Source organism: Mesoplodon bidens (genome assembly GCF_964165515.1).
Source record: "Mesoplodon bidens genome assembly, chromosome: 2".
Lineage (NCBI taxonomy): Eukaryota > Metazoa > Chordata > Mammalia > Artiodactyla > Ziphiidae > Mesoplodon > Mesoplodon bidens.
Genome location: NC_138177.1, coordinates 19,636,867 through 19,654,112, shown reverse-complemented (window position 1 = coordinate 19,654,112; position 17,246 = coordinate 19,636,867).

Genomic DNA, 17,246 nt, shown 5'->3' with positions numbered 1-17,246 from the left:
GTTCATCTCTGTTTTTTCTTTAATTCTTCTAGGTCTTTGTTAAGCATTTCTTGCATTTTCTCGATCTTTGCCTCCATTCTTTTTCCAAGGTCCTGGATCATCTTCACTATCATTATTCCAAATTCTTTTTCTGGAAAGTGGCCTATTTCCTCTTCAGTTAGTTGTTTTTCTGGGGTTTTGTCTTGTTCCTTCATCTGGTACATAGCCCTCTGCCTTTTTATCTTGTCTATCTTTCTGTGAATGTGGTTTTTGTTCCATAGGCTGCAAGACTGTAGTTCTTCTTGCTTCTGCTGTCTGTCCTCTCTGTTCAGTTATCAGTCTTCTATTTCATTCTCCTCACCCCCCCTCCAAAACAATTCATTGATTTCTTTATATCACAGAGACCAAATAACTGCTTGAATGGTTATATTTCTCACTTTTCATTTAACTCACCTTCAAAAATCTGATCAGAACCTCAAAAATGGAGGTTCTAAGACTTGAAGCTCTGTATTATCTAATAACTTCAGCTATAATATCATTACTTAAATATGTATTTATTAAATTTGTCCTAAAATGCACAACAGATGGGTTGATATCAAAATCTTTCATCTACAACTTAACAACAAAAACAACAAAAAGATACAGTCCAATTTAAAAATGGACAAAGGACTTGAATAGACATTTCTCCAAGGAAGATAATGTAGATGGAGAGTAAGGCCATGAAAAGGTGCTGAACATCACTGGTCATTAGAGAAATTCAAATAAATCCACAGTAAGATACTGCTTCACACCAATTAGGATGGCTATTATTTAAAAAATGGAAAATAATTAGTGTTGCTGAAGATACAGAGAAATTGGGACACTCTTGCTTTGCTCATGGGAATGTAAAATATTATAGTAACTATGGACCAGTTTGGAGGTTTCTCAAAAAGTTAAACAGAATCACTATATGTTACAGCAATTCCACCTGTAGATATATATTTCAAAAATTGAAAACTGGACTCAGATACTTGTATACCAATGTTCATAGCAACATTATTCACAATAGCTAAAACAACCCAAATGATATCCATCAAAGGGTGAAAACAAACAGGTAAACAAAATCTGGAGAGAGAGAGAAAGGTGACAGAATATGATTCAACCTTAAAAAAATTAAAAATTCTTTTACATTCTACAACATGGATGAAACTTGAAAATATTATGCTAAGTGAAATAAGCCAGGCACAGAATGACAAATATAGTATGATTTCATGTATATGAAGTACCCAAAATAAGCAAACTCATAAAATACATAAAATAGAATAGAGATGACCAGAGTCTGTGGGGAGAAAGAAATGGGGAGTTGTTGTTTTTTTTTTTTTTTTTTTTTTTTTTTTTTGCAGTAGTTGGGCCTCTCACTGTTGTGGCCTCTCCCATTGCGGAGCACAGGCTCAGCGGCCATGGCTCACGGGCCCAGCCGCTCTGCGGCATATGGAATCTTCCCAGACCGGGGCACGAACCCGTGTCCCCTGCATCGGCAGGCGGACTCTCAACCACTGCGCCACCAGGGAAGCCCAAGGGGGAGTTGTTTTTTAATGGCTACAGAGTTTCCATTTATGATGATGAAAAAGTTCTGGAAATGGATAATGGTGATGGTTGCACAACACGTAAATGAACTGTACATTTCAGGATGGTTAAAATGGTAAAAATTTATATTACATGCATTTTACCATATTAAATAAAAGGAAAAACAACCACAGTAAACTACCATTACACATCTATTAAAATAACTAAAATGTATGACTGAAAATAGCAAGTATTGGTGAGGATGTAGAGCACATGAAACTGCTGATGGAAATGAAAAATGGTACAAACCTTTTGTAAAACACTTTGACAGTATCTTACAAAGTCAAACATATGTTCACCTCTCCTTGGTTTTTATTGAAGAGAAACGAAAACAGATGTCCACACAAAGACTTTTAAAAGAATTCTCATCGAAGTATTATTCATAAAAGCACAAAACAAAAACAATCCACATGTCCATCAGCTGATGAAAGGATATGTATATTTATATATCCATTCCATGGAATATTACACAGCAATAAAAAAGGAACAAAATATTGAGACATGCTACAACTCAGAGAATATCGAGATAATTTATGCAGAGTGGAGAAACACAGACAAAAAAATAATACATACTCTATGATTCTATTTACATGTAATTATAAAAATAGGCAAACCCCAGTGATAAGAGTCAGGTCAGTGGTTACTTGAAGCTTGGAATCAGGGTGGGTTTTGAATGGGGCAGGAGGAAACTTTTTGATGTGATTGTATACATTGATTGTTTTACCTATTGATTGTATCTGTATTTCACAACTGTATAAAGCTATGGAAATTCATTAAACTGGATATTTTAAAAAACAAACAAAATCACTCATCTTTCTCCTGTGCTGTATTAAGAACCCTGTGCTCCAGCATTCCATTGCTGCCATTCCTGTAGAGTCTGGGAAGGGATGGGACAATGTTTGAGTTTGCCCCTTCACTCTGCTCAAACCACTTAGCCTGCATAGTTTTCCCTAATTGCTTACAGTATTTCTTTGAAATATTGTAAAGGCTATAGTATTTCTTTTGAAAGCAAAAACATTCCACTTTCAAACAAAAATAGCAATCAAAAAAATATCCACCTAGTTTTGGCATTTGCCTCTGTTCTGCCCACCCTCTCATGCTAGGTCCCACCACTGCTTCTTCAAAAACCTTAGAACAAGGTAAACCACCCTAACTCATGCCCAACTCCATAATCATATAATTTCTATCATCAAACAGTGTTTAACTAAATTATGAACACATTCCTCAGGCATGCTTAACAACAAGTGTATAATGGCTTTTAATTCCTTTGCATTGAGCTTGTCTAGCAAAGAGCAAGTTGGGGGCCAAGGTGAGAGTAAAAAACCTGGAGGAAGAAATAAAGGAAAGGCTATGATGCAAAATTATATGAAGCAATATATTATCCACTGTAGCATGAATCTTAATATTTCTTTAAAGAATGGTTATAATAAACAACACTCTCCCTGAAGAGCTGTGACACCTGCTACTGATTTTTTGCCCCTCAAATTGGAAATCATTGGTGGAATTCTACATACAGAAGAGGACCCTGGTTATTGCTTTTATGCAGCTGAGAAATGTGTTTTCAAGATGTCCAAGAGCACTCAGATGATAGCCTGAACACAGAGATGGATGGGGGAGGAAGATTAGGAGGGACAGGCAGAGACAGAGACAGACCTGGAAAGATGGAGGGAGAGAGAGAATAAAATCCAGATTCAGTTTCTCATGGTAACCCATGCTATTTGCTTAACTTGATGATTCTCTAACCACTGCTCCCATATTTTGCATTTAATAAAGCCCCAATAAGCCTTTTGCCCTCAAGTACCTCTTTGTGCTTAATTGTTAACCTCATATGCAATTGGAAGGAAATTTAATCCATATGTTTCATTTATACTTAAATCATCTGAATATGGTGTTTTAACCCCAATTTGTCATTCACAGAAACTTTAGAGATTTAAATAAATCTCTGGAGGTCTGTCCCAATCCCTCTGCCACTCCTTTGTGGTCCTCAAGTAAATATATATATATATATATATATATATATATATATATATATATATATATATATATATATATATATATATATGAATTCAAGAGTCTGATGGTAAATACTGAGATGTGGAAGAAGTTTGAAAGCAAAGGTTACCTCCCTTTGTTGGTTCTCCGTCAAAAAGTGAACACTCTTTTTCAGATTCTTCTGCTGGGTCTTCCTTTCTACTCAAACTCTTAATGTTGAGTAGGACTCAGCCTTGGTCTTTTATTTTTATTCTTTTTTTTCTTTAGCTTCATTTTCTCTCTAGAGCATCTCTTTCAGTACCATGGCCTTATGTACCATCCATGTAAATGTCAAATCTATATCTCTGATATTGATCTCTCCTCTGAGTTTCCATCTTGTATGTATATCCCAGTTTCTGTTTGATATCTGCACTTAAAAGTTATATGAGTACCTCAAAAGTTATATGAGTACCTCAAAAATGTGATACTATTTTTGCAACCTCTATAAGTATTTCAAATAAAAAATTTACACTGAAAATAATAAAATATTTAACTCTTGCCTGCCTGAAAGGCACAACTTTCACCCAGTTGCATTTTAAAAAAGCTATTCTCGTTTCCCTCCATTTCTTCACCATCCTCATCCAGTCCACTAGTGAGTTCTGTTGGCTCTACCTTGTATTTTTCTGGCTGTATTAGTTTTTCTATTGATGCACAATAAATTGCCATAAATTTAGCAGCTTTAAACAACACACATTTATTATTTTAGTTTTCTGTAGGTCAGAAGCCTAGGCACAGTGTTTCTGGATTCTCTGCTCTGGGTCTCACCAGACTAAAATTAAGGATCAGCCAGAGCTGGATTCTCCATGGGAGCTTAGAGTCCTCTTCCAAGCTTTCTCTGGTTGTTGGCAGAATTCATTTTCTTGAGTTTGGAGGACCAACGTCCCCATTTTCTTGCAGGCTAAATATTGGCTGAAGGCTGCTCTCAGCAATTACAGCATAGCCCTCAGCTTTTAGCAACATGGTCCCTTCTCTAGGCCCTCTCCCACTTCTAATCTTTCTGACTTCAGGAAGGGCCCAATCCCTAGTAAGGGCTCACTTGATTAGGCCAGGCCCACTTGGAAGATCTTTTATAATTAATTAAAACTTAACTGATTAGTAACCTAATCAGAGGAGTAATGTCTCATCATAACTATAAGGGATGAAATTATACAGGGTATGCACACCACAGGGTAGAAATCTTGGAGGCTACCTCAGAATTCTGCCTACCACACTGGATTGATATGAAGCCTCCTAATTGGCCTTTCTCCATCCACTTTTCCCTCTATTATTATTCCCCATACAAGAGCAAACATTTACAGTTGAGCTTTAAACAACATGTGGATTAGGGGTCTTCCACACAGTAGAAAATCCATGTATAACTTTACAACTGGCCCTCCATATTTGCTGTTTCATGGATTATTTAGTACTGTAGTATACATTTATTTTTTTAATCTGCATATAAATGGGCTCATGGAGTTCAAACCCATGTTGCTCAAGGGTCAACGGTATATTATATGCTTTTGCTTCACCACTGCTTAACCTCCTCCAATGTTTTCCCATTTCACTTAGAGTGAAGTCCAAACTTCTTGCCATGTCTTACAGAATTCTCTACACCTGGTCCTTCCCAAAGGTGGATTTACCATGAAGCTAATAAAGTTTAAGCTTTAGGACTCTCACTTTCATGAGTCCTTGTGATTACTCATGCATACCATGAGTACTCACAAAGGTTATAGATCATACTAAATGAGGAGAGAGATTCAGGTTGTAATAAGGAAACATTTTTATGTAAGCATTACTGAAAATTTCTTGCAGCTATTTCAGTAGAAAAAACCTAACTCTCCGAAGTCTTGGTAATTTTGTTTTTTATTTTAAATAAATATCCATGGAATGATGTCAGCAAGATGGCCAAATAAGACATCCCTTGCATGTATCTACCCCTCAACAATAATAATTTGGCATGCATCTATGAACAAAGTGCCATTTTGGGAATTTTGGGATTCATGTAAGAGGTTGTGAAACCCTGGTGCAGACCATGGAGAGCCATTTTGAAAAGGCAGGCTCCCACCAAGGGATCTAACTTGCCAACTGTGGTTCCAGCTACAGATCTAGAACTAGCTCCATTCTCCTGAGAAGTTGGCTACAGAACATAGATCCTTGGTTTGGGGTCTTTCACCAGCACCATACACAAAGGAACCCAGGAGAAGTCACACCACTGGTGCATCAGATAATAGACATACAGACCTCAGACCCAGCTGTGCACCATGAAGTGGCTTGTGAACTGGCTATAGCCCTTCTCAGCCACAGTCTGGGATCCCCTAAAGATAAGCCCACCAAACTTGATCAGACTGTAGATTTTGAAAGAATCCTGTAACTGGGCTCCAGCCCATCCCAGCTACAGCCAATGAATACTCCTTCTGACATAGGAACCCAGCAGGAGACCCTCCCTTTTGTACCCCTGGGGATGCTGAAGGGGCCTTATACTCAATTTCAAGCCTCTCCCAGCCACAAACCACGAGCAGGCCTGCTGGTATAGAGACCAGGCAGAAGACACTCCTGGCTGCATCTCCAGAGATCTCCAGAGGGCCCTATAATGATCTCAAACCTTGTCATAGCTGCAGTCCACAGCAGTTCTGCTGCACAGGGACCAGATAAGAAACACGCATGTCTGAGCCTCAGGAATACTGGAAGGGACCTATACTTGGCTCCAGTCTCTCCAAACACAGTCAAGAAACAGTCCAGTATACCCAGAGACTTAGTAGGAGACACACCCATTCAGAACCAGGCCTGAAGACAGATAATGACTAAGGAGATTGAAGCAGTAACAAAAACCTCCCAATAACCAACAAAAAATTCCGGGTAAAGATGGTTTCAGTGGTGAATTCTATGAAAACTTTAAGAAGAATAAAGCCAATCCTCCTCAAACTCTTCCAAAAATTGAAGAGGACAGAACACTCCCACACTCCCAAACCCATCTTACAAGCCTAGCATAACCCTGACACCAAAGACAGAAAAGGACACCACGAGAAAGGAAAACTACAGACAAATATTCTTAATGAATATAGATGTAAAAATTCTCAACAAAATACTAACAAACCAAATTCAACAGCACATTAAAATGATCATACACCATGATGAAGTGGGATTCATCCTTGAGATACAAGGATGGGTCAACAAACATACACAGATTTATAAATGTGATATACCAGATTAACAGAATTAAGGATGAAAAAATCATATGATCCTCTCAATAGATGCAGAAAAAGTGTTTCATAAAGTTCAACACTCTTTCATGATAATAGCTCTCAACAAATTAGGCATATAAGGAGCATACCTCAACATAATAAAGACCATATATGAAAAACTCACAGGTAACATCATACTCAATGATGAAAAGCTGAAAAGTTTTCCACCAAAATCAGGAACAAGAGAAGGGTACCCATTCTCACTACTTCTATTCAACATAGTACTAGAAGTTCTAGCCATAGCAATTAGACAAGAAAAATAAATAAAAATCATCCAATTAAGAAAGGAAAAATAAAACTGTCCCTGTTTGAAGATGACATGACCTTATATATAGAAAACCCTAAAGACTCCAACAACAAAACTGTTAGGACACAAAATCAGTATTCAGTAAAGTTACAGGATACAAAAATCAACATACAAAAATAAGTTGCATTTCCATATACTAACAACAAAATATCTGAAAGAGAAGTAAAGAAAACAAGCCTATTTACAATAGTATAAAAAACAATTAAATATTTAGGAATAAATTTAACTAAGGAGGTGAAAAATCTGTACATTTATAGTCTTAAGACATTGATAAATGAAATTAAAGAAGACAAAAATAAATGGAGAGATACCATGTTTGTGGATCAGAAGAATTAAATTGTTCAAATTCTATATTGAATATTGAATCTATAAATTCAATATAATCATTATCGAAATTCCAATGGCATTTTTTCCAGAAACAGAAAAAAAAACCCTTGGAATGTATATGGAATCATAAAAGATTCCAAATAATCAAAGCAATAGCAATCTTAAGAAAGAACAAATCTGGAGGTATAATAAAACAGTATGATACTTGCATAAAAACAGACACATAGACCAATGGAATAGAATCAAAAGCCCCAAAGTAAATCTACACATATACAGTCAACTAATATTTGACAAGAGAACCAAAATATTCAAATGGGAAAAGACAGTGTTTTCAATAAATGATTCTGGGAAAATTGATATTCACATGCAAAAGAATGAAATTTGACCCCTATTTTCAAAACTCATAAAAATTAACTTGAAATGGATTAAAGACATGAATGTAAGGTCTGAAACCATAAAACTCCTGGAAGAAAACAGAGCAAAACCTCCTTGACATTGATTTTGGCAACAATTTTTTTGGATATGACACCAAAAGCACAAACAACAAAAATAAAAATAAAAAAAAGGTGACTACATCAAATCAAAAAGCTTCTGCACAGCCAAAGAAACTATCAACAGAATGAAGAGACAACCTATGCAGCAGGAGAAAATATTTGCAAACTATATGCCTGAAAAGTGGTTAATATTGAAAATATACAAGTAACTCATTCAGCTCAATAGCAAAAAAAAAAAATCCAATTACATAATAGCAGAGGACTTAAATAGACATTTTTCCAAAGAAGACATGCAAATGACCAACACGTACATGAAAAGATGTTTGATCTCACTAATCGTCAGGGAAATACAAATCAAAACCACAATGAGATATCACCTTACAGCTTTTAGAAGTCTATTATAAAAAAGGTAAGAGCTAATAAGTGTTTTCAAGGATGGGAGAAAGGGAAATCATAGGGCACTGTTGTCAGGAACTTAAAACTATGGAAAACAGTATGGAAGTACCTCAAATTTTTTTAAATTAAAAATAGAACTACCATATGACCTAGCCATCCTACCTCTGGGTATATCCAAGCGAATTGAAATCAGGATCTAAAAAGATATCTGCACTTCCATATTCATTCCAGCATATTCATGATCGCCAACACATGGAAGCAACTTAAGTGTCCATCAATAGATGAATGGATAAAGAAGTTGTGATATATCTAGATAGATAGATAGATAGATATCACAATCACACTTAAGGAAGTACTGCCATTCGCGACAGGTTGGGTGAGGGCATTTTGAGGGCATTATGCTAAGTGAAGGAAGTCAGACAGAGAAGGACAAATACTGTATGATCTTACTTATATGCAGAACCAAATATAAAAAAACAAACTCAGAAACAAGAGAGTAGAATGGTGGTTACCAGAGGCTGGGAGTGGGGGAAATGGAGAGATGTCAGTCAAAGGGTACTAACTTCTAGTTATGAGATGAATATGTTCTGGGGATCTAATATTCAGCATGATGACTATAGTTAACGATATTCTATCATGTACTTGAAAGTTAATGAGAGTGAATCTTACATGTTCTCACCACACACACACAAAAAGTTGTAATTGTGTAAGCTGATGGATGTGTTAGCCTTGATGTGGTAATCATTTGACAATATGTACTTGTATCAAATTATCACATTTACTCCTTAGACTTAGTGTTCCGCGTCAGTTAGATCTCAATAAAGCTGGAAATAAGTAAATATTCAATTTCATACTTAATTTTCTATTTGTATTTCTGTTCTCTTTCTCCTAAACCTGTTCCCCGAACTTTATAAATTCAGGAACCAAAAACATCTACACTTTCCCTTGCCTCCATCTACCCCACCAACCGTATCTTGGACCACTCCTCACCTTACTTACTGGACTCCAGACAAATTGATTCTTGACTATTGGAGTCCCTTCCCACTTTGGGGTCTTTGCATTTCCTGTTCCCTCTTCCTGAGAAGCTCTTCTCCTTTCCTCTCTGCAGGGCTGGCTTTCTCTCAATATAAAGGTCTCAGCTTGAATCTAATATCTCTTCTAAATTAGCCCTGCCTCAAATATTTAACACAAATATATCTGTAGTAACACATTGTTAATTTCTCTGATATTACACCTCTAAAATCAACTGTTGTCCACTTTTTTGTGATGATCTCCTCTCCTCCTGCAACCATCACCCCACCTCCCTCAAGTAGGCTGTGTGCTTTGTGATTGCAGAGATCTCTTTCAATGATGCATCCCTGGTGAGTGGCACCATGGTCCACAAATACTTGAATCAATGTCTCACGTCTGAAATTCTGATTTTATTCCCAAATTTTCCTATAGAAATTACTTCTCCTGAGAGTTTATATTGGCAGAAGTGTGACCAGGGAGCTTGGTGCTCTGGCTTGTGTCATTCTTCCACATTCTAAAGATACAGTTTTGGGAAAGGAACAGAGATTGAAGGAACAACAATAAATGTTGTATAAATAAATGAAATAATTAACGTTTCCCCTTTTATCCTCACCTTACCCCTCTGTCTTCTTGTTTACAATTTAGCAAACATTTTGCCTTGTGTCTGTCCTGTGTCCTTGGATTACCATAAGTAAACTGTCCCCAGTTTCTTTCTGCCCATGTTCAACTTCAAGCAACCAGGTTTCCAACATCTGTAGGCCTGCAGTTGGAAAACTGTGGAAATATTCATTTTTTAGAATTTTGTCATTGGTAGACCCTGATTATATCAATTATAAGACAACTATTTATTATGTGTAAAATAATATATACAAATTCATAAATGTTATAGAAAATGTTCAATAATAAAAGGAAAGTGCATCTTTTTAAAGGCCACTTGTTTACATCTTCATTGCTCCTTCTGACCCCTGCTAGTCTATTTTCTGGTAAAGGAGGTGAACCAAAGGTGTTTCCTCTCACTAATTTTCCCTATTCCTTTTTCCTCCCTAAAACTAGGAAGTCAGATGGAATGAGTGAGGCTCACAGAAAATGTGGTTCAGGACTCACTTCTGATAGGATGCATGAAACCTACATGTCTCCTTTGACAAGCCCTTGCCCTGAAAGTACTGGATGTGGAAGATTTAGTCCTTTATTTTCATAAAAATGAAATCAATTCCTCATGTTCCTTTGGAGAAGTTTTCTGTGTATGGTACCTAAGTGTTTAACGACACATACTGTCATTTTCTGTTGATTCCACTTGTAAATTGTCCCAATTTAATCTGATTTTAAATTTTCTTGGATTTGTTTTTGGTAGTTGGGTAATCATTTTTATTACTGATTTATTCTGGCAGGTTGCCCCAACCTGATTTCCCTCCAAAACATCCTGCTTAGTGAGTGAAACTGGCTTTTGTTCCATTTCTTCTTAAATCAGCTCCTCTCCCAGTGTGCTCTGAAACTCCCACCCAATGCTCTATCTCAGTCTTGATGCCACATTTTACTTTATCACCAAACCAGAGGACATGTAGGAATAAAAGATCATTTGTTATAAGTCGTTGCATTCCAAGCTTTCTGCACACTGTCACACAGAAGCATGGATATGCAGATAATTTTAAATGGAGTATAACCTATAAAAATACTGAATAGAGGGCTTCCCTGGTGGCGCAGTGGTTGGGAGTCCGCCTGCTGATGCAGGGGACACGGGTTTGTGCCCTGGTCCGGGAGGATCCCACATGCCGCGGAGCAGCTGGGCCTGGGAGCCATGGCCGCTGGGCCTGCGCGTCCGGAGCCTGTGCTCCGCAACGGGAGAGGCCACAACAGTGAGAGGCCCGTGTAGGGCAAAAAAAAAAAAAAAAAAAAAATACTGAATAGATTATACTCTATTTAAAGTTATTATAAAACTATGGCTGCATTTCCCTGTGCTGTATAATGCATACTTCTTGCTTTTCTATTTTATACATAGATTTTTGTGTCTCTAATTTCCATACCCTTTCTTGCCCTTCTTCTCTTCCCTCTCCCCACTGATAACCACCAGTTTGTTCTATCTGTGATTGTTTTTGTTTTGATATATACATTTATTTGTTTTATTTTTTAATATTCCACAATAAGTAATAACATAGAATATTTGTCTTTGTCTGACTTATTTCATCAAGTATAATACACTCTAGGTCCAAACACATTGTTTCAAATGACAGAATTTCATTTTTTATAGATGAGTAATATTCCATTGTATATATTTATACCACAGCTTCTTTATCCTTTCAACTGTGATGGATTCAGGTTGCTTCCATACTTTGTCTATTGTGAATAAAGCTGCTATGAATATTGGGGTCCGTGAACCTTTTCAAACAAGGATTTTCATTTTCTTCAGATACATACCCAGGAATTTAATTACTGGATCATATGGTAGTTTTCTTTTTAGTTTTTAATAAACCTCCATACGGTTTTCCATAGTGGCTACATCAATTTACATCACTACTGACCACATACTAGGGTTCACTTTCCCCCTCATCCTACCCGCATTTGTTATCTATATATTTTTCTGATAGCAATTTTGAAAAGTATGTAGTGATATCTCATTGTGGTTTTAACTTGTCTTTCTCTGATGATTAGTGATGTTGAACATTTTTTCACTTTCATGTTGGCCATCTGTATATCTTCTTTTTGAAAATGTCTATTCAAGTCTTCTGACCATTTTTAATCATTTTTTTAATATTGAGTAGCATGAGCTGTTTATATATTTTGGATATTAACCCCTTATAGGTCATATCATTTGCAAACATTTACTCCATTAAGTAGATCTTTTCATTTTGTCAATGGTTTCCTTTACTGTGAAAAAGCTTTTAAGTTTAGTTAGATCCTATGTATTTATTTTTGCTTTTGTTTATTTTGCCTTAGAGACAGATCAGACAAAATATTGCTACAATTGATGTCAAAGAGTGTTCTGCCTATGTTCTTGTCTAGGAGTTTTTCAGTTTCAGGTCTTAATCTAGGTCTTTAATCCATTTTGAGTTTATTTTTGTATATGGTGTTAGAAAATGTTCTAATTTCATTCTTTTACATGTAGCTATGCAGTTTTCCCAGCACCACTTTTTTGTTTTTTGTTTTTTGTTTTTTTTGCCATATGCGGGCCTCTCAGTGTTGTGGCCTCTCCCATTGTGGAGCACAGGCTCCAGACGCGCAGGCTCAGTGGCCATGGCTCACGGGCCCAGCTGCTCCACGGAACGTGGGATCTTCCCGGACCGGGGCACAAACCTGTGTCCCCTGCATCGGCAGGCGGACTCTCAACCACTGAGCCACCAGGGAAGCCCCCCAGCACCACTTTTTGAAGAAACTTTCTTTTCCCCATTGTAAACTCTTGCCTCTGTTGTCTTAGATTAATTGAGCACAAGTGTGTAGGTTTATTTCTGGGCTCCCTATTCTGTTCCATTGATCTATGTGACTATTTTTGTTTCAGTACCATACTGTTTTGAGTTCTGTAGCTTGTATTATAGTCTGAAGCCTGGGAGCATGATATTTCTATCTGTGTTCTTCTTTCTCAACATTGCTTTGGCTATTTGGGGGTTTTGTGGTTCCATATAAATTTTAGGATTATTTGTTCTAGTTTTGTGAAAAAAATATTGTGGGTATTTTGATAGGGAATGTATTAAATCTGAGGTTGCTTTAGGTAGTATGGACATTTTAACAATATTAATTCTTCTAATCCTTGAACTTAGATCTTTCCATTTCTTTGTATCATCTTCAGTTTCCTTCATCAATGTTTTATAGTTTTCAGAGTATAGATCTTTCTCCTCCTTGGTTAAGTTTATTCCTAGGTATTTTATTCTTTTTCATGCAATTGTAAATGGGATTGTTTTCTTGCTTTCTCTTTCTGATAGTCATTAGTGTATAGAAAAGCAACAAATTTCTGCATATTAATTTTGTATCCTGCAACTTCACTGAATTTATTTATTATTTCTAACAGTTTTTTGGTGGAGACTTTTCTACATATAGTATTATATCATCTGCAAACAATGGCATTTCTGCATCTTCCCTTCTAATTTGGATGTCTTTTATTTATTTTTCTTGTCTGATTGCTGTGGCTAGAATTTCCAATACTATGTTAAATAGATGTGGTGAGAGTAGGCTTCCTTGTGTTGTTTCTGATTTTAGAGGAAAGGCTTTCAGCTTTTCACCTTAGAGTATGATGTTAACTGTGGGTTTACCATAAATGACCTTTATTATGTTGAGATGTGTTCCTTCTATACCAATTTTGATGAGAGTTTTTATCATGAATGGATGTTGAATTTTGTCAGATGCTTTTCCTGCATCTACTGAGAGGATCATGTGGTTTTAATTGCAACTTTTGTTAATGTGGTGTACCACATTGATTGATTTGAGAATATTGAACCATCTTTACATCCCTGGAATAAATCCCACTTGATTGTGGAATTTGACACTTGTTATATATTGTTGGATTTAGTTTGCTAATATTTTGTTGAGGGTATTTGCATCTATATTCATCAGCAATATTGCCCTGTGATTTTCTCTCTGTTTTTGTAGTATCTTTGCCTGGTTTTGGTATCAAGGTAATTCTGGCCAAGTAGAATGAATTTGGGAGTGTTCCATCATCTTTAATTTTTTGGAATAGGGTGAAAGGATGTGTATTAGCTCTTCTTTTATGTTTGGTAGAATTCCCCTCTGAAGCCATCCAGTCATGGCCTTTTGTTGGGAGGTTTTTTTTAATTACCAATTCAAGTTCACTACCAGTGATTGGTCTGATCAGATTGTATATTTCTTCCTAATTTACTCATTCTTTGTGTTTCTAGAAATTCATCCATTTCTTCTTGGTTATCCAATTGTTTGGCATATAATGGTTGATAGTATTCTCTTATGATATTTTTTGTATCTCTGTGGTTGTTATTTCTCCTCTTTCATTTCTAATTACGTTTATTTATGCTCTCTCTCTTTTCTTCTTGATGAGCCTGGCTAAAGGTTTATCAATTTTATTTGTCTTTTCAAATACCAGCTCTTGGCACCATTGATCTTCTATATTTTTTCAACTTCTATTTTGTTTCATCTCTGATCTTTATTATTTCCTTCATTCTGCTGACTTTGAACTCTGTTTATTCTTCTTTTTCTAATTCCTCTAGATAATAGGTTAGGTTGTGTTTTGAAATTTTTCTTGTTTCTTGAGGTGGGTTTATATCACTATAAACTTCCCTCTTAGAACTACTTTTGCTGCATCCCATAGATTTTGGAAAATTGTATTTCCATTTTCATTTGTCTCAAATTATTTTCTGATTTCCTCTTTGATTTTTTCATTGACCTGTTGGTTTCTTAGTTGAATATTGTTTAATTTCCATGTGTTTCTGCTTTTCCCATTTTCTTTCTGTGACTGATTTTTAGTTTCATGCCATTGTGGTTGGGAAAAAATTGCTTGATATGATTTCTCTCCTCTTGAATTTGTTGAGATTTGTTTTGTGGCCCAGGATTTGCTCAATCCTGGAGAATGTTACATGCACACTTGAAAAGAATGTGCATTCTTGTTTTTGGATGAAATGTCCTGTAGATACCTATTAGGTCCAACTGTTCTATGTTGTCATTTAAGACCACTGTTGCCTTATTGATGTTCTGTCTGGATGGTATACCCATCGATGTCACTGGGGTGTTAAAGTTACCTACTATTATTGTATTATTGTCAATTTCTCTTTTTATATCTGTTAATATTTCTTTTTTATAATTAGGTGCTCCTGTAATATGTTCATAAATGTTAACAACTGTAATACCTCTTCTTGTATTGATTCCTTTATTGTTATGTAATGCTCTTCCTTGTCTTTTGTTACAGATTTTGTTTTAAAGTCTATTTTGTCTGATGTGTGTATTGCTACCCATGTTTTCTTGCTGTTTCCATTTGCATGAAATATCTTTTTCCATCCCCTCACTTTCAGTCTGTGTGTCTCTTTAGCTCTGAAGTAGGATATAAATGGCTCTGGATTTTTTTTATCCAATCAGCCACCCTGTCTTTTTATTTGGAGCACTTAGTCCATTGAAATTTAACATAATTATTGATAGATTTGTACTTATTGCCATTTTATTACTTGTTTTCTAATTTTTTTTTGTAGTTCTGTATTTTTTTCTTCTTTTTATTTTTTCCCTTTTGAGGTTTGTATATTCTCTTTAGTAGTATCCTTTTGTTCCTTTCTAGTTTTTGTGTATCTATTGTAGGTTTTTGATTTGTGCTTACTACATGTGAGGTTTATATATGTTGACCTATAACCATATCTACTTGTTTAAAACAGTAATTTAAGTTCAAACACATTTTTAAAGGCCTAACTTTTTACTTCCCTCCCCAACATCTTGTATTTTTGATGTCATAGTTTACATCTTCATGTCTATTCTTCCATTGTTTATTGTAGTTGTAGTTGCTTTTACAATTTTTTGTCTTTTAATCATCATAATAACGTTTAAGTGGTTGATCCTCAGCCTTTATTTTATATTTGCTTTTACTAGTTGGATTTTTCCTCTCCTGCAGTTTCTTTTTTATTATTATTTTTAAAATTGAGGTATAGTTGATGTACAATACTTTCCCATAGTTTCTTACTTCTTGATATAGCCATTTCTTTTCCACTTAGAGAAGATCCTTTAACCTTTATTTTTGAGTAAGTTTAGTATTGAACTAATTTATTTAGTTTTTGGCTGTCTGGGAAGCTCTTTATCTCTCCTTCTATTCTAAATGATAATCTTGCCGGGTAGAGTATCCTTGCTGGGTAAGTTGCAAGTTTTTCCTTTTCAGCACTTTGAATATATCATGCCACTCCCTTCTGGCCTGTAAAGTTTCTGCAGAGAAATCAGCTAATAGCCTTATGGGGATTCCCTAGTATATAACTCTGTTTTTCTCTTGCTGCCTTTAGAATTCTCTTTTTTTGCCACTTTAATTATGGTAAATCTTGTTGTGGGTCTGTTTGGATTCATCTTTTTGGGGATCCTATGTGCTTCCTGTACCTGGATATCTGTTTCCTTCTTCAGGTTTGGGGATTTTTCAATCATAATATCATGAAATATATTTTTGGTCCCCTCTTCTCTTTCTTCTCCTTCTAGGACCCCTGTAATGCAATTGTTAGTATGTTTCATGTTATTTATTTATTTATTATTTATTCATTTATTATTTGATCTTCTGATTAGGTGATTTTCATTATTCTAACTTCCAGATCACTTATACATTCTTCTGTATCACCTAGTCTGCAATTAATTCCTTCTAGTGTTTTTCATTTCAGTTATTGTATTCTTCAGTTCTGTTTCTTTTTTATATTTTCTGGTTCCTTGTTAAAATTCTCACTGTTCATCTATTCTTTTTAACCATCTTATTACAAATGCTTTGAATTATTTATTTGGTAAATTGTTTAATTTTGTTTCATTATTTGTTTTTAGGGGTTTTCTCTTGTTCTTTCTGTTAAGATCAATTCCTCTGTCTTCTCATTTTGCTTAACTTTTTTCATCTCTATGAAATTAGATGAAACAGTTACCTACTTCAGTCTTTAAGGTGTGTCCTTATGTTGGAGTTTGAATGTGCCCAATGGGTTTGGTGAGACAGCTGGATTTTGACATGAATACAAGTCTCATCTTTCCTCAGGGTGTGCTGGCAGCCATCACCTTGTTAGGAGGTTGGGCTATAGAAAGACTGGCTAGAACTGGAGCCAGGTGTGAGCCAGGGCTTGTCTTCTGCTCAGTGGCTGTCACCACAGTATCAGGTTTAGGGTCAGGAAGCAAATTGCTAAAGCAGAAGCCCTGAGGGTTGGGTCCAAGCTGGTTCTGTTCCCTTTAAATGTGAACACTCCTCCCACCCAGCACAGGCACTCTTGC